Raw genomic sequence first — 17926 nt, 5'->3', positions numbered from 1 at the left:
AACTACGCCGCCAACGTAGGTAGGGATGGAACCGTTAAAGTCGGATGCTTCCCGTAGGATCGAACTGTTAAAGTCGGATGTTTCCCATTTTATTGTCCTAAAATGATAGGACTTGACTAATCGATGGTATCCATGATTAGGGAGGCGTTCATGCCCTGGCAAGGTATGGACGGACGTGGCAACAACGTCTGATTGTTGTACTGTCACTGGCTCATAGGTGATGGTTGTCGGATAAGAGAAACTCCCATTTAGGTCTTGATAGTACTCCGAGTCAGTTGAGTTGGGTGGCTTGTGATTGGTCCCGTCTAAACCATTTCTTGTTAGACTTAGGACACTTGAGTGAGTTGTTATGTATATATATGAGTTGAAATCCTGAGTTGATATTGATGTTTTCTTGATGTTTGTTTCATCCGGCCATTTTACGTACTCGTACATTCCACGTACTGACGCTATTTGGCCTGCATCGTTTCATGATGCAGAGACAGGTACCAGAGATCATCAACCGCCGCACCGTTGATTATCCGCACACTTTCAGCTACTTGGTGAGTCCTCCTAGTTTCCGGAGGATCTTGAGCTCCCTGTATAGTTTCGTTTTGTCTCCTTATTTTGATTGTTGGTAGCCATGGGCTTATCATTGGCACCTCCTAGACTTTGATAGAGGCTTCATAGACTAGAGTGTGGGGAGGTTGGACTGTTACCTTGATGAGTCCTATTATACCTTATTTGTCGAGTTGATAATGTTTGACCTTCGGCCCCCATATTGTGAATAATATGTTATGATTGAACCCTCCTTTGAGTGAATGTAATTGAATGATAGTGTGACTGAATCAGGTAGTTCGCTTGAAGGTCAGAAATGGCTTTCGAGTGCCGGTCACGTCTAGGGTACCCTCCCGGGGCGTGACAGTACTACACTCGCTCTTTCGTTTAAAAAATATTATCACATCACATTCCAAATGGACAAAACATTCCACCTTGACAAAAATTAAATAAATTATTAGAAGCTAAAATTAAAGATTAAAGTATTATTACCCCTTCCAAAAAAATAATTATTATAAAATAAAATATAAAATATTTTTCTTATCCCACTCCAACACTTTCTCTCACCATACCCCACCCCTTCCAATTTTTTAGTTTTATTTTAAAATTTTAAATTTCTTTTATAAAAGTTTTTTAAAAAAATTCTTACTTTATCCCCACTTTCAAATAATTATTTAGATATTATTTTGTTTTTTTAAAAAATTTCTACCCCGCCCCACCTACCCTTCGCTTCCAATATTTTTTTCATTTTGTGTTATATATATACATATGATTTTAGGAAAGTACTTTTTACTTGCCGCAAAACTTTTCTTAAAATATAATTTTTATTTTTGTTATATTTGGTATATCTAACTCAAAACGAGAAAAATATTAAAAAAGATTAAGAGCAGAGGGTTAGATGGGGTGAGTATAATTTTATTTTAAAAAAATATTTTTTAGGAAGGAGTGGAGAGGGGGTGAAGTATGAATTTTTTTAAAAATATTTTATATAAGAAATTTTAAAAAATAAAAGGATGGAGATTGTTGAGAGGGAGGAGGGGGGAGGTGGTGGAGTAGTTGAGAAAAAAATATTTTAAATTTTAATTTTCAAAAAATAATTTCTTTTTTTTGGAATAAAAATACTACGGTCTTTAACTTATAATTAATATTAATAGTTTATTTAATTTTAGATGCTTATCGTTATATGCTTATGATTATAAATGAAAATTGAGTAAATAATATAATACACTATATGGATATCATAGAAGACTGAGTAAATTTTTGTTGGAATAGAATAAACTTTTATATTACTCTTTCAATATATGATATATCATATGTGTATCCTGCTATACTGCAATATTATACTTCAACTGCCACTTATTTGATTCATTATACGTCAGAATAAGTTATTTTATTGAGATATGGAAAAAATATACTAAATAAATAAGAAATATACTATATAAGTTATATTTTTATTGACATATAAAATAAAGGAGCCAAAAGACGTGTAGAATTAGATTAGAATTTTTTTTTGAAAAAACTGAAATTAGAAAAGGAGAAAAAAGTGAATGAAATTAAATTATGGAGATTTTTTTTAAAAAAGAAATGAAAAAAAGGTAAAAAGAAAAGAATAATAAAAAAGGAAAGGAGTAAAGGTGAGTATGAAATTAAAATTATCGTATAAAAAGTAAAGAATAATATGATTTGACAAAAAAATAAATGAGCGAAAAAAGGAATAAAGAATAAAATGAGAAGAAAGAAAAGAAAAAAAAAAGAACAGGGAAAAAAAAAGCCGAAATTGAGCATGAAATCAGGTTACGGTTTTCTATTTATTTTTTATGACAAATTATTTGCAACTTTATGAGGAAAAATACAAGAGGCATCAATTGACACACAAAAACTAAAACCGGTTAAACAATCCAATCAATTTCATCAACCTGAGAAAAATTTACCATAATCCACAAGGACCGATGGATATTAGAATCAGACCCCTCAATTGCTCTTCTTAATACCCTCTTAACATTATTATCATATTGAAGATGAATAAAAAGAATTGGGTGAATGCTGATGAGAAATCGATTATGACAGAATCCTAAAGCGGTGATGTTTGTAGAAAAAGAAAGAGAGAGTGACAGTAGACAAACAAGATGAGGAGATAAAAAGTGATGATTCATTTTGCGGAAGATATTCTTGCACGTGTAAACTGGAAACAATATTCTTTTGTTGGGTGTGAGATTTTATTTATGCTCTTTAATGATTTTTTCAAAAAATAAAAATTCACCAGGAAACTAAGAGGCTTGTAGTGTTAACATGGACTTGGGTAGATTAAAGATTCTTCTGTTTTTCTCAAATATGAAACTTTAAACTTTCTTGAAAAGATATCAAATTTGAAACTTTTCTTCTCTGGTATGGTAATTCATTAACAATAGAATGATTATAATTGCTTACACAAACACCATCAAGTTAAATTTTGATTAGTTGGGATGAGAATTTGTTTCGTTCAACTTTACTTGGTGCAGCCAAAAAAATAATGAACCAGTGCATCGCAAATAAGTATTGATTAGCTTTTAATTGAGTTGCAAGCATATTTTTCCCTATTTCTGGATCAACTTAGAAAATATAAGAATAGAAATAAGAGACCATTAATATGTTCATGCATTTGTCAATATAATTGTGTTAGTTTTTACCCATCCTAAGAATATAAAAGTTATTTGTACCCTATTGTGGTCATAATATGAATTGCACCTTGATTTTAAAATAAAACAATGTGAATTGTACCTCAATACGAACGTATGAGGATCGTTTGGTTTGTATCATAGATTGTTAACTACAAAGGTGATATTATTGGTATAAATCTCAGCATTAGTTAATCTTATTTAACTTCAGATTTTCGATTTCAACAACATCCAAGGCAGTGAAGAAATCAAAAGACTTGAGGAAATCTTTAGGTGTTCAATTATCCTTGCAGGTAAATTTTATGTTTGATTCATAAAACTGTGAGACATATATATCTGATTAGTTTATTATTAAAATTTGTTTGTTTGGGATTGTTTTGTTCTTTAATTTTGTTATTTGTGTTTGTTTAGGGGGTCAATAGTTTATCCTTTTGTTGTTTATAATTCAAAGTTTCATGAGACATTATATATATATATTTGTCGTGACAAGTATCCTGTGGAATTAGACAAGGTGTGTGAAAGTTGGCTCGAAAACTTATTAAAGAAAAAAATATCAATTCTTATGGGGTATATTTTATTTCTTCTTTTCCTTGCCAAGTTCTGAATAAGGTTTTTCTACTTTGTCTGCTGGAATCATTCTTGCCGTTTAATTTCATGAACGGTATTAGTCCAATCATACTTGAAAGAAGATTTTGTAACATAATTCTTTGTCTTCAATTTATTTTTTGAGGTTCTTGAAATAAGAGCAACATTTTTTAGGTAACCATATGATACTTTCAGGTAGGGGTGTGCATGGACCGGATTGGTTCGGATTTTTTACAAACCAAACCAAATCATTTGTGTCGGGTTATTAAATCTATTAACCAAACCAAACCAATAAAGTCGGATTTTTCGATATCAATTTTTCTCGTGTTTTTCATTTTTTTTTGGATTTCTCGGGTTTTTCATAGTATTTAATAAAAAGCACAGAGCAGTGCTTCTTAAAAAGAGTTCTAGTACAAAATATCAACGTATAAGATGGAGGCAGAACACTGTTTGAAGTTTTAACTTTATAAGATTGAGCTTTTTTGTATATTATTTAGATGAGCTTCTCAAGTCCAAATCTAAATGTAAGAAAGAAAATAAAAATTATGAAAAATTTAAAAAAAATATTTATAAATTACATTTTAATAAATATTTTTATGTATAACATAATTTAAAAGTAGTATATCTATAATCGGGTCGGTTTGGATTCGGTTTGACTTTTTTTAGTTAAAACCAAACCAACCCTATAATGGTCGGGTTTTTTTTCCAAACACCAAACCAAGTCAAACCAAACCACTAGTCGGGTTTTTTTTTCGGTTTGGATCGGTTTGTCGATTTGGTGTGGTTTATCGGTTTCTCCTGTACAACCCTAATATATAGTCTATCTTTTCCTTTTTTTCAATTCGAATATTTTCATGCTTTCCTTGCGCGCAATTTTACCTTCTTAATGAAGCACTTTAAATATCTTTAAAATTTCTCCCATGTTATTGTTTATTTTTTCGTGTTGACTTAATAATATTATGAATTTGGTTATCAAGGTGAAGGTAATGTTTGAGGAATATGTTATTTTAAAAGGCCATCTAAAATGACAAGCATCTACCTCATTCTATTGGAGAATTTTCATCTAAAAAGATATGCTTCATAAGAAATATATTTTGAGCCTATGTTGTCACGACCCCGATCTACCGTGACTGGCACTATACTAACTCTCCGATGGGAGAACCATCTTTACGGCCCAAACTAATAATACTTGCAAAATATAAACAACTTAAAATGCGGAAGCAGGTTAATTCATTAAGAAACATTGAGTTCCCATAAACTCAGAAAACTATCTAGTCAACGAACTTAACATTCAGAAATATCCTAGGAACTGAAAATCATCGTACCAAAACTCTAATACTAACAAGTCTAGAAAGGGAGTACAACTCCCAATAGAAAATAATTAACAAATAAACTATTGTCTGAAACATCTAAGTCCCAGAAAAAGGACTAAAAATAAGAGAGTCCACGGTATCTTGAAAGAAACAACTCACCCTTAAACTCGAACAAAAGCCACTCCTCTAAACGAAGTCTCTCAGCAGCTGGCTGAATATGTCCTATAATTAATAAAAGACAGAGCAAGTATAATATCAGTATACAAAATCAATAGTGTACTGATAAAATCACGCGGCTAGCCAGTAAGAGGATCATGGACAAGTGAACTCAACATAATAAGCATATATATATATATATATATATATATATATCCCGAAGGAAAAATTCTCTCAGTCAAAGTCATGTAAGTTTTTATAAGTTTTACAATTAAGTTTTCCCAAAAAATATGTGTTTATGTTTAATTCTCTGCTTTATTATGTAAATGATTGTACATATTTAATTTTGATACCCTTAGTATATGGTTAGCTTCTTAACTTTTTAACAACGAATATGGATTAACCTGTAAATTCTTAGGAATTTGAATTGGCCTTGACAGTCCACCTGAATAAAGGACATAATTGTGGCCAGATATATGTCCAGGGTAGGGTTAAAGATGAAGCTGTTAAAAATATAAGTTGAGAAGAAGAGATGAACGGGGTAAGTCAGATCTAAAGTATATCGGCTGGAAACCAGAATTGTCAACCGAAAGAGTCATTCGGGAGACTTGTAGATCTGGTGTAACAACGCCACGTACTTAAGATTAAAAAAAATGAGGAAATTATGGTAAAACTAAGAAATAAACATGACAAGACAAGTTGAGAGAGGGAGTACTGAGTAGGATTTTACAACAATTATTTGATAAATCTGAACATTTATATTGAAATATTAACACATTGAAACATCGTTTTAATTTTGTAATATTCTAGGTGTTTTAAAAAATCTATTTTGTCTATCCTAAAGAAATAACTTGCCAAAGTACTTTGTATAATTCTATCCTATATTTTCTAAATGTTACATCTTCTTTTATTTCGGTAATCTGTCTTAGTAATTCTGCTCTTAATTCAGTCTGTTCTTTATATATTGTTTCTGTGGTATATGGTTTTATTTTGAATGATGGGTTGTCTAGTTGTTGTTCCAACCAAGCTAGGTTTTTCCTTAGTTCGGTCTTGTATTTTCTTTCTTAGTATATCCACTTTTGTTTTTGCCTAATTCTTTTTCTGGCTGTTTCGAGGGGGATTTGTAAATCTGTATATGTTTAACCTTTTCTTGAATTAGTTTAATATCTTCTATATTAAAATATTTTTGTCCTTTGCTACATGTTTTATCATATAAAGGTCCTGTTATTTTTCCTAAATCTTTAATAAAATTTCTAGTATAATTACTAATCCTAGAAATTTTTGTAGATCTTTAGTAGTATCTAGTTTATCTGGCATGTCTAGTACCTTTTTGGCTATGTGTGGTTGTAACTTTATTTTACCTTCTCCTATTGTTACTTCTAAGAAATTAATATGAGTTTTACATAGTTCCATTTTCTTTTTGCTAATTATGATTTCATTTTTAACAAATAAACGGAACACTGTTTGTAAGTGTCCCAAGTATTCTTGTATGTCTTTACTAAATACTAGTACATCATCTACATAAACTAATACAAAGTTTTTATATTATCTAAATATAGTATCCATTTTTTCGTTGAAAAATAGGTGGTGCAGTCTTCAACCCAAAAGGCATGGCTAGCCATTCGAAATATCCTTCTGGACAAGTGAATGTTGTCCATTCTATATTTTTTAGGTGCATTTTTACCTGCCAGTATCCTGATTTACAATCAAATTTACTAAAAAACTTTTTACCTTGTATTTTATTTATTAATTCATTTTTGTGTGGTAACTTGTATGCATCTGTTTTAGTATTATTATTTAATCTTTTATAATTAATTACCATTCTTCTTTTCCTCTTACCTGCTCACTATGTTTTCTAACCATGAATGCAGCTGATCTATGTTTAGAGGTGGATCGTCTTATTACTTCTAGTTTTAGTAATTCTTTAATTTGCTTACTAAATTCTTCTGTATCTTCGTTATTGGCTTCGATAGCTGCTGTTTTTATGTTATATTCTGGGTTAATTATCTCTAGTTTACACATAATCTTGTTATTGTCCCAATGTACTAGGGGTCTTTCTCCGATTATTTCCATTTCATCTAGTATTGAAATTATATTGTCTAAATCTTTGGAATTTTTTATTTTTCCTACTGCATTTATCCCTTTTTGAAAATTATAAAATTCTATTTCTATATTTATTAAGGTGTAATCTTTTTCTATGTCGTCGAGGTATGTATCTTCCAAGTATTCTTCCTGTTCTTCATACAGGTTTTTTGTGGTACAACTATTGCTACCTTTGCAATCTGTACAACAAACAACTGTTTCTTCTTTTGGCTGTGTTTTTAGTTGAGATTTTCCCTTAGTATGAAACTTTTCAGTATATACTGAGGTATAAGTTGTATTTCTAAATAACATTATTCCGTCTCTGGAAAACAAACAACTTCCATTATTTTGTATGAGAAAATGTAATTCTATTACTAGGTCGGTTTTTATGTCTAAATCTTTTGCGAGTATTTTATACATATTGTAAGTAGGTTTATAAAATTCATTACAACTGTTAATAAAGCTTATTTGAGCTTTGTCTATGTAATGATTCTAAAAATTATAGTTCCATCAATTTGTATTGCTGATATAGGTTCTTTAAATGTTTTTAATACTTTTTCTAGCAATATCTTTTTATTTATAAGACAACTCGTACATCCTGTGTCTACTAATGCTAAAGTTTCTATTTCTATGTCTTTAATTTTAATTCTAGCTAATACTTTAACCGTTCCAAATTGTTTGTCTTCATTACAGATAAGGCTAGTGTTATTTTCTTCTATATTCATTAATTCTATTTCGATATTATCTAAATGAATTGTTGTAACAACCCCTAAAACATTGTATGTCGGTATTTCAATTCTCGATGAAAATGATACAACCTCTGTATTTTAGGCATAACTTTTTATAGGTTAGTCCAAATTAGGTAAACCAAATTTTTGAGTAACCACAACATCATTACCTACAACTTTTGTGAAGACCATATGTTAAGTTTCGGAGGCTAAGTAAGTCAAATAAATTAATTATTATAAGACAATGTGTTATGATGAAATGGAGTGTTTGTAGAGGAAAATTCATATTTCACTGTAGGATGCTCCAAATTATTTGATTCTTAAACGGAATGAAACTAGACTTCTATATATACAATTCTTATGAAGATACCAGATCCTAATAAGGAATTTATCTTGTTCAAATGCAGCTCCGAATAAGAGTATTCTGTCAAAGATAACTCATTTCACCTACCATGGAAAGATCTAGATACATTTGACATCACTCATTATATCAATAGTCCTCCATTTGACATCACCATGACATCAATATATTCCATTAAATTTTCAGATTTTTCTTTATAATTATTTTATTTATTGTTAAGTCCCTCTTTCCCACCTACAAATACCCACCTTATTTCCTCATTTTATTCATCAAGCTTTCTTAAGCAACTCTTCTCTCTATATACTTATTTACTCATTCTCAAATATAGTTTTCATTTTATTAGTATAAAAATACTACTCCGGTGATTCTTATATTCTGGGTAGTACACAAAACACTCCGGCGAGAAGAAAAGGCTAGGGGTCCAAGAGTATTCCAATTCGGAGTAAAGCTTCAGATTTAAGGTATTTAAGGCTATAGCATTGGATTGAGTTCGTTCATGCACCCAATATTTAGATTATTTATAATTGGGTTATAGTTGAGTTTTATTCAAATCTTGAATTCTAAATGAATTAATTCTTCTTCTATTGAGTTAGATATATTTATGCATTGATATTATTATTATTATTATTATCTCTCATATTATTGGAATTATTGTTCATGACTACTTTCCCATGAATCTTAATTGATTTGATGTTAATGAATATTTTTACACATATTTTGAATAAAGATGTTGTCTTTTAATATTTTTATTGATAAAAAGAGTGATATGAATTAATACTATATATGTATTTTATTGAATTTTAAAAGAGCAAAAGAGTTGAGTTTAAATAAATTGGAGTAAATGATGTTTTGAGCAAGATGTTTTGATGAGATATAAATGATGTTTTTAAAGTATAATAATTGATGAAGGGGTAATGAGATGAGTTTGATGATTTAAATTAAAGTTCAATGAGACTAAATGATGAGATTAATATGAACACATATTTTGGGAGTAGTATTGAGCACCGAGTTGGGTAAGAGTTTAATTGACTTAAATCCCAAAACTACGTAGCCAGCGTAGGATGGAGGCTATGCTTCTTAAGTCCCAAAAAGAGGACTTTGATGAGTGGATCTAAGATGGTGATGTCCTTTACCCTGGCAAGGTATTGGATCGATGTGGCAACGACATCGCTTTGTTGTATCATCGCTAGCTCATAAGTGATGGTTGTCGGTTAGAGAAACTCCCAATTGAGTAAGCATTGCTTGTTACTATTATTTTTATTATTATATTTTAAACTTGCATTACATATTGATGTTGAGATGATGTTGAGTTCTGAGCTGAGTTTTCTTGAGAGAAGTTTCTTGATATTTGTCCTTACCTTCCTGCCATTTTACATACTCGTACATTCCACATACTGACATCATTTGACCTGCATCGTTTTATGATGCAGATACAAGTGTTAGAGATCCTCAACAGGTGCTTCGTTGAAGATCATTATTTTTCAGCTAATTGGTGAGTCTTTCTTATATTCGGAGGAACTCTTTATCCTTTAATTATTATTGAGTATTATGTTTCTCTTAAGGTAGCCATGGACATGTCATTGACACCATCTAAGAGTATTAGAGGCTTCATAGACAGAGTTTAATGATGTAATTAGAGTAGTTCTCCTTTGAAACTACTTCTTCTAAAAAAAATTCTTCTTTCATTAGATGTTGTTAATGGAGAGCCCATATAAGTATTCTTATTAAGTCTTCCGCTGATGAACAAATAAGTGATGAGACCAAGTGGTTCTCTTAGAGGCCAGAGATGGTTTTTGAGTGCCGGCCACGCCTAGGTTACCCTCTCGGGGCGTGACAAATGAGCAGAAGCAAGGGAAGGGTAACAAGTCCTCTTTCAGAAGAGGTCTTCCAATTATGCACCTTCCCCAACAAATGCTTTTACAACTAATACCAGGTATGATCAGAGATCACTAAGTCACCAAAACTTCCGAGCTCAAGGTTCTCAATCCCATGTAAGTGTGGCTCAAGGTTCTAGAGAAAAGCCGCTATGTGCTAGATATAGGAGGCTCTATTTAGGAGAGTGTCGTTTGGGCACCAATGCTTGCTACGGATGTGGAAAGATAGGTCACTTCCAGAATAAGTGTCCTTCAAAGAGACAGGGAGATGGAAGTAATAAAGCTCAATTTTCTTCTGCAGCTCCACAGAATAGAGGTAATTAGAGAGGTGCAGCTTCAAGTATAGGCGGGGGAACAAACCGTCTGTATGCTATGGGAAGTCATCAAGACAAAGAGAATGCACCCGATGTTGTTACTAGTATGCTCCGAGTCCTTTCTTTTGATGTGTATGCATTACTTGATCCGGGTGCTACATTATCTTTTGTGACTCCTTACTTGGCTAGTAAATTTGAGATCCTTCCTGAGTGTCTTTTTGAGCCTTTCAGCGTGTCTACTCTTGTTAGTGAGTCTATCTTAGCTAAGAGGGTTTATAGATATTGTACTGTGTCAATATATCACAGGAATACCATGGCTGATTTAGTTGAGTTGGACATGGTTGATTTTGATGTGATTCTTGGCATAGACTAGCTTTATGCTTGTTATGCCTCAGTTGATTGTAGGACCCGAATTGTCAAGTTTTAATTTCCAAATGAGCCTATCTTAGAGTGGAAGGGGAGTACTGTAGTACCTAAGGGTAAATTTATTTCCTACCTAAAGGCCAGAAAGTTAATCTCTAAGGGATGCATATATCATATAGTCCGAGTCAAAAATACTAATGATCAGGCTCCATCTCTTGAGTCAGTTCCCATTGTGAATGAGTTTCTTGAAGTCTTTCCTAAGGATCTCCCAGGAATACCTCCTGATAGAGAGATAGACTTTGGTATTGATGTCCTTCCTGATACACACCCTATCTTCATTCCTCCTTATAGGATGTCTCCCGCTGAGTTGAAAAAGTTGAAAGAATAGCTGAAAGACCTACTAGATAAGGGATTTATTAGGCCAATTGTCTCACCTTGGGGCGCTCTTGTCCTATTCATGCGAAAGAAAGATGGGTCCCTTAGAAGGTGCATTAATTACCGACAACTGAACAAGGTCACCATAAAAAACAAGTATCTTTTCCCAAAATAGATAATTTATTTGACCAACTTCAAGGTGCCACATGCTTCTCTAAGATAGACCTCAGATCAGGCTATCATCAGTTAAAAGTGAGAGAATGTGACATCCCGAAGATGGCTTTCCGAACCCTCTATGGTCATTTTGAGTTTCTTGTTATGTCCTTTGGATTGACAAATGCTCCTGCAACTTTTATGGACCTCATGAACCGGGTATTTAAGCCATACCTGAATACGTTTGTGATTGTTTCCATCGATGATATTTTGGTCTACTCTAGAAGTAAGAGTGAGCATGCTAATCACCTTAGGATTGTCCTTCAAACTCTTAAGGAGAGGGAGTTGTATGCTAAGTTTTCAAAGTGTGAGTTTTGGCTTGAGTCTGTAGCTTTCCTAGGCCATATTATATCTGGTGATAGAATTCAAGTAGATACTCAAAAGATTGAGGCAGCTAAGAAATGGCCCAGACCCACCTCTCCAACTGAGATAAGGAGTTTCTTAGGTTTGGCTGGTTACTACAGGAGGTTTGTTGAGGGATTTTCTTTCATATCCTCACCATGGACTAAACTGACTCAAAAAAAAGCTAAGTTTGAATGGTCTGATGCTTGTGAGAAAAGCTTTTAGGAGTTGAAAACTAGATTGACTACTGCTCCAATACTGCCCCTACCTGAGGGAACGGATGGTTTTGTAATCTATTGTGATGCTTCCAGTATTGGGTTGGGATATGTGTTGATGCAGAAAGGTAAGGTCATTGCCTATGCCTCCAGGCAACTTAAGACTCATGAGAGGAACTACCCCACTCATGACCTTGAGTTGATAGTTGTGGTATTTGCTCTTAAGATCTAGCGTCACTATCTTTATGGTGTACATGTGGATGTATTCACATATCATAAGAACTTGCAGTATGTATTCAGTCAGAAGGAGCTGAACTTGAGGCAGAGGAGATGGCTAGAGTTGCTCAAGGATTATGACATGAGCATTCTCTACCACCCAAGTAAAGCAAATGTAGTTGCCGATGCTCTTAACAGGTTATCCATGGGGAGTACGGCCCATGTGGAAGAGGAAAAGAAGGAGTTGGCAAAGGAAGTGCATAGACTTGCACGTTTGGGAGTTCAACTTATTGACTCTAGTGAGGGTGGTACAATAGTCTGAAATGGAGCTGAATCATCTCTAGTTGTAGAGGTGAAAGAAAAGCAAGATCAGGATCCCATTCTTCTTCAACTGAAGGATGAGGTTCATAAGCAGAAGATAATGGCTTTTACCAAAGGGGGAGATGGAGTGTTGAGATATCAAGGAAGATTATGTGTTCCAAGTGTTGATGGCATTCGGGAGAGAATCATGAAAGAAGCCCATAATTCTAGGTATTCCATCCATCCAGGTTCAACAAAGATGTATCATGACTTGAGAGAAGTATACTGGTGGAGTAGAATGAAGAGAGATATAACAGAGTTTGTGTCCAAGTGCCCAAATTGCCAACAAGTTAAAGTTGAACACCAAAGACCTTGTGGAGTGGCTCAGAATATAGAGATCCCGAAATGGAAGTGAGAAATGATCAATATGGACTTCATTATCGGTTTACCACGAACCCACAAACAATATGACTCTATTGTGGATTGGATGACCAAATCGGCCCATTTCTTACCTATTAAGACTACGAACACTACAGAGGATTATGCCAAACTATATCTTAGAGAGATTGTTAGAATGCATGGAGTTCCTTTGTCTATCATCTCAGATAGGGAAGCTCAATTCACTGCTCAATTTTGGAAGTCATTTTTGAAGGGTTTGGGTTCAAGAGTGAACTTTAGTACTGCTTTTCATCCGCAAACAGACGGCCAGGCAGAGCATACGATACAGACTTTGGAGGATATGTTAAGAGCCTGTGTCATTGACTTCAAAGGTAATTGGGATGATCATTTACCTCTTATTGAGTTTGCATACAATAATAGCTTCCATTCGAGTATTCAAATGGCTCCTTATGAAGCTCTGTATGGGAGGAGATGTAGATCATCAATTGGTTGGTTCGAAGTTGGTGAAGCTGAGTTGATTGGACCAGACTTGGTTCACCAAGCTATGGAGAAGGTGAAAACCATCCAAGAGAAGTTGAAGACTTCTCAGAGTCGCCAGAAATCCTACACTGATGTTAGGAGGAGAGATTTAGAGTTCGAAGTGTACGATTGGGTGTTGACACCCAATTTTTACCATCCACAATGCAAATTAGCTATCGAGTTTTCTTTGAATTCGAACATTTTGAAATAATTAGCTTTTATAAAAAACAAAAATATTTTCATATTATTCTTAACTATTTTTATCTTTTTATAAATTTTAGTATAATAAACATATTTCTATATAACTATATATTTGATTAATATTTATGTGGTTATTCAAAAATCACCTAAAGAGATTTTATTTTTTTCTAAATACAATGTTAGTTAGGTTAGTTTAATTATAGTTTGCATTTTTGAAAATTTTAGTTTTTTTCTAAAAAAAATAAAAAATAAAAAATAAAAAAATCTCAAACTCCCATATCGAAGTTTTTGGAGCCTATATAAAGGCTCATATTCTTATTAAGAAGGGAAAGGATAGGAAGGTTCTTTAACCACCTAAAGTTAGAAATTTTCTTAACTTGACTAGGATTTTGGACTCTTGTCCCTAGCCTAAAAATTGTGAAAATTTCTAGCTTTCAATCTATATTTTTTCTTCAAGGAAAATAGGAGATTGAAGTTAAAATTTAGGCTAAGAACAGTGTTCTTATAACATCGAACCCACGAAGGTTCGAGTCTAAATTTTATCTAAATTGTTAATCTTTTTTTTATAGATTGGAGTTTCATCAAGCTCTTTGGTGGTGGTGAAGTTGTCTTCCGCTCATCGTCTTCAGTCTCGGCCCGGAAAGAGGTAAAAAATATTTTAGCTTTATTTTATTTAATTATTTCATGTTTTATGTTTAGTTGATTTGTAGTCTCGTTTTTTTTAGTTAGCATTTATTAAGAATAATTAGATTAATGATAATTTTTTTTATAGTTAGCTTGTGTTAGGATTAAATAGCTATCATGTGTTATGATTATTTAATGAAACCTCTTAGTTTTGTCCATTATTTTTTCAAGTAGCTTTCTTTGACAATATAGACTTTCATGTTTTCAATTTTTTATTTTAACATGATTTAGATAACAAAATATGCTTAAAATTGTTATGTAATTAGAATTTTTATGGCCTAATTAATTAATTAATTTATTTAAAATTGAGCTAGTTAACATGTTGTTAGTCACTTATAGAATGACCATCAATTTAATAATTTAACATATCATGATATATTCTTTGGTTTAGTTTAAAATGAGTAGATGCTTATGTAATTTTATTTTGGTGCATGTGATATCAATTCGAGTCCATCTTTGGACTCCATCCTTGCATATTGTTGAGTTTTGAGTCTTCCATCATTTTGCTCAAATTGTTGAAAAGTTGATACATGGAAAGGAAGGTAATATTCATGATTTTAATATTGATATTGTGCTGTATACATGGAATACATGCGGAAAATAATGTTGTATATACTGTATACAGTGTACATACAATTTTATACAGTGATATACAGCGATATACAATAGATATACGGAACAAACACTGTATACAGTGTATGTACAGTCTTATATATAGTGATATATAATGATATACAATAGATACAGGGAACAAACACTGTATACAGTGTATATACAGTTTGATATATAGTAATATACAGTAGATATAGGGAACAAACATGGTATACAGTGTATAAAAATCTAATATACAGTGATATACAGTAGATACATGGAAAAAAGGTTGTATACAGTGTGTATATAGTTTTATATACATAAATAATATTGTATATACTATATATAGTGTATATACAGTCTGATATACAGTGTATATACAACTGTGATATACTGTAAAATCGTGCTTAAGGCCCAAAATGCAGATGACCCAACAACTTAGTTCAGGCGTACAGAAACTGTGTCGGACAATATTTTCATGTGTTATTTATTGTTTATTTATATCGATTCGGGTTGTAATAATTTATTTAGTTATGTTATTTATGCTTGTTTAGATATTAATTTTAATTTGTTTTAACTTAATAAGATTCCCCTACAGATAAACCAATTCATGTTAATTTACTCTTTAAATGATTTTCTACCTTTGCTTAGTCATTTAATAAACTTTTTATGTTTTCTTTTTATACACATGTATATTATTTTCAAAGGTTTAAATTTGATCATTTTTCTTAAAAAAAAAGAAAAAAATAATTTTAAAGTTTTCGCTTCCTTTTAAATTAATATTTTCAAAAGTTAGTCAAATAAATTTTCAAATCATCGGATAACCGCGCGTTAGCGGCCACTTTGAATGTTTAACACCTTCTCAAAGTGGAAATAAGAACCTCGTACCTTTTTCTTTGAATTTTTAAGACTTAAATCTGTGAGGGTCTTTTAAATTAAGTTTTCTTAATTTCTTTAAAAAAATTAAGTGGCGACTTTTTTTTGAAAATTGATTTTTTCTCTAAAAAGTTAAAATTAATTTTAAACCGTCTAATTCCGACATAACATTGGGTATACTTGAAAGTCTCACCTATGAAGGGTGTGATGAGATTTGGAAAGAAAGGGAAGCTTAGTCCCCGCTACATTGGTCCTTATCAGCTATTGAGGAGGGTAGGTAACGTAGCCTATGAATTGGAGTTGCCCCCAGAATTAGCTGTTATTCATCCCATGTTTCACATCTTTATGCTTAAGAAATGTTTGGGAGATCCTTCACTTGTTGTCCCAGTTGAGAGCATTGGGGTGAAAGAGACTTTGAGTTATGAAGAGATTCCAGTTCAGATTCTTGATCGTTAGGTTCGCAAATTAAGAACTAAGGAAGTGGCATCTGTCAAAGTCCTATGGCGAAATTAATTTGTTGAAGAGGCTAAATGGGAAGCTGAAGAAGATATGAAGGCTAAATATCCTCATCTATTTGTGCCTTCCGACGATGATGTTCAAGGTAATATTCCTTACTTCTACCTTTGAGTCGATGTGTATTCTTGAGTTTTCGTCATTGACCATTTGATTATCGGAGTTTTTGAGGAATTGATGTATTAATGATATTCATTCTTGATGTCTCCTATTTTCATCTTCATTTGAGGACGAATGATCCCAAGGGGGAGATATTGTAACAACCCCTAAAACGTTGTATGTCGGTATTTCAATTCTCGATGAAAATGATACAACCTCTGTATTTTAGGCATAACTTTTCATAGGTTAGTCCAAATTAGGTAAACCAAATTTTTGAGTAACCACAACATCATTACCTACAACTTTTGTGAAGACCATATGTTATGTTTCGGAGGCTAAGTAAGTCAAATAAATTAATTATTATAAGATAATGTGTTATGATGAAATGGAGTGTTTGTAGAGGAAAATTCATATTTCACTGTAGGATGCTCCAAATTATTTGATTCTTAAACGGAATGAAACTAGACTTCTATATATACAATTCTTATGAAGATACCAGATCCTAATAAGGAATTTATCTTGCTCAAATGCAGCTCCGAATAAGAGTATTCTGTCAAAGATAACTCATTTCACCTACCATGGAAAGATCTAGATACATTTGACATCACTCATTATATCAATAGTCCTCCATTTTACATCACCATGACATCAATATATTCCATTAAATTTTCAGATTTTTCTTTATAATTATTTTATTTATTGTTAAGTCCCTCTTTCCCACCTACAAATACCCACCTTATTTCCTCATTTTATTCATCAAGCTTTCTTAAGCAACTCTTCTCTCTATATACTTATTTACTCATTCTCAAATATAGTTTTCATTTTATTAGTATAAAAATACTACTCCGGTGATTCTTATACTCTGGGTAGTACACAAAACGCTCCGGCGAGAAGAAAAGGCTAGGGGTCCAAGAGTATTCCAATTCGGAGTAAAGCTTCAGATTTAAGGTATTTAAGGCTATAGCATTGGATTGAGTTCGTTCATGCACCCAATATTTAGATTATTTATAATTGGGTTATAGTTGAGTTTTATTCAAATCTTGAATTCTAAATGAATTAATTCTTCTTCTATTGAGTTAGATATATTTATGCATTGATATTATTATTATTATTATTATTATCTCTCATATTATTGGAATTATTGTTCATGACTACTTTCCCATGAATCTTAATTGATTTGATGTTAATGAATATTTTTACACATATTTTGAATAAAGATGTTGTCTTTTAATATTTTTATTGATAAAAAGAGTGATATGAATTAATACTATATATGTATTTTATTGAATTTTAAAAGAGCAAAAGAGTTGAGTTTAAATAAATTGGAGTAAATGATGTTTTGAGCAAGATGTTTTGATGAGATATAAATGATGTTTTTAAAGTATAATAATTGATGAAGGGGTAATGAGATGAGTT

This window comes from Solanum dulcamara, chromosome 7 (assembly GCF_947179165.1).
Source record: "Solanum dulcamara chromosome 7, daSolDulc1.2, whole genome shotgun sequence".
NCBI lineage: Eukaryota > Viridiplantae > Streptophyta > Magnoliopsida > Solanales > Solanaceae > Solanum > Solanum dulcamara.
This window is presented reverse-complemented; position numbering follows the sequence as displayed.